The sequence below is a fragment of the Phascolarctos cinereus genome, unplaced genomic scaffold (assembly GCF_003287225.1).
Source record: "Phascolarctos cinereus isolate Bilbo 61053 unplaced genomic scaffold, phaCin_HiC Scaffold_2;HRSCAF=192, whole genome shotgun sequence".
Lineage (NCBI taxonomy): Eukaryota > Metazoa > Chordata > Mammalia > Diprotodontia > Phascolarctidae > Phascolarctos > Phascolarctos cinereus.
This window is the reverse complement of record NW_027555625.1, coordinates 371111061-371112513: the sequence shown is the minus strand read 5'-3', so window position 1 is coordinate 371112513 and position 1453 is coordinate 371111061. Positions and strand designations below refer to the sequence as shown.

At 41.6% G+C, this 1453-nt stretch overlaps 1 pseudogene; it reads right to left on the bottom strand.

Moving 5' to 3' along the window:
• Window positions 1-260: 260 nt before the first annotated feature.
• LOC110220833 (argininosuccinate synthase-like) lies at window positions 261-1247 on the bottom strand (annotated as a pseudogene).
• Window positions 1248-1453: the final 206 nt, after the last annotated feature.

Here is a 1453-nt window from a genome sequence, read left to right as displayed (position 1 = left end):
TGTACAGTGACTGGGAAGGCTCTTGACTCTTGTATTCCTGGCCTTAAAGATTTAGATTTAACAATATACTATATTAGTACATAATATATTAGTATAACAATATACTAAAGACTGAGATTTAACAATATACTGGTGGATAAACTCATACTCTGGGCTGTGCCAGGAACTTGTACACCAATTCAAAGAATTTCAAACCTAAATTCTGTTTGATTTTTACATACTTCCCCATCTATAGTGGAAGCCTCAATGACTAAACGAGCCTAGTAGAGGATCATTCCTGCTGAGATCTCATAGACACCAGTGTTAATCAAGCCGACCTCATGTTTGCTCACAATTCTATTGAGGCAGAGAAAGAAGTCCAAGGACATGAGTGGGAATTATTATCTTTGACCTTGTACACCTTTATGGAGTTGAATCTCTGAGGTATCTGTGCTTCTGGGAACCTTTGTGTCTTTTTGTAAAGGCCAGACAGTGCCTAGTTCTTGGAGTTCTCTAGCATTCCAGCCACTGTAGCTGTTAACATAAGGTTTTCATCCATACTCCATGGTCTCTTGGGGTAACTAGGACTGAGATTCCATGTTACTTGGCATACTCCATTGTTATTACCTCCTTTGAGCTTGTTATAGTATTTAGGCATCCTCCAGGAGGGAATGACCTTAACCTGAGAGGCCAAAGGGTAGTAGATAAGCTCAAACCAAATCTAGTCATTCCCCATTCCTGTAGCTCCATGGGACACATACTCAAGGCCCCTTTCTGGCAGGCAGTTTCCACTTGTTTGTGAGCAACGCAGGATCTAGCAAGGGAGATGCACAGGAGGTAACAATCCTCTTACTGAGCACTGGACTGGATAGCTGGCCAGATGAACTCTTCCACAAATTCTTTACTTATGGGACAGCTACATGGATAGAGCACTAGTCTAGGAGTCGGGTGGGCCTGAATTCAAATCTGGCCTCAGACACTTACTAGCTTTGTGACCTTGAGCAAGTCACTTAACTTCAATTGCCTCCAAAAATAATTCCTTACTTATATCTTCAATAAAAACCTTGTTTGACCCCAAGCTTCAGTGCCTTCTTCCTGGCCTCTTCAACGTCCTCCTTCTGTCCAGTGTTGGCTAGGCAGGTATCTGCTTCATAGCCTTGCTCCTTCAGCCACAACAGGATAAAGGATATGTCCAGACCTCCACTGTAGGCAAGAACCACAGTGTCCTTACTTGACATCTTATTGATGCTTCGTGAAGCTGGAGGCATCAGACTGACTATAAAGTTGAAGAAGCTGAACTGTATTCTTTTTTTGTGTGTTTGTTCTCTTATTCCTTTAAAAAATTTTATAGGGTCCACCCTGAAACACTTTACATTTACTAGCTGTGTGACCTTGGGCAAGTGACTTATCCCCATTGCCTAGCCAATAGATAGATAGATAGATAGATAGATAGATAGATAGATAGATGGATAGA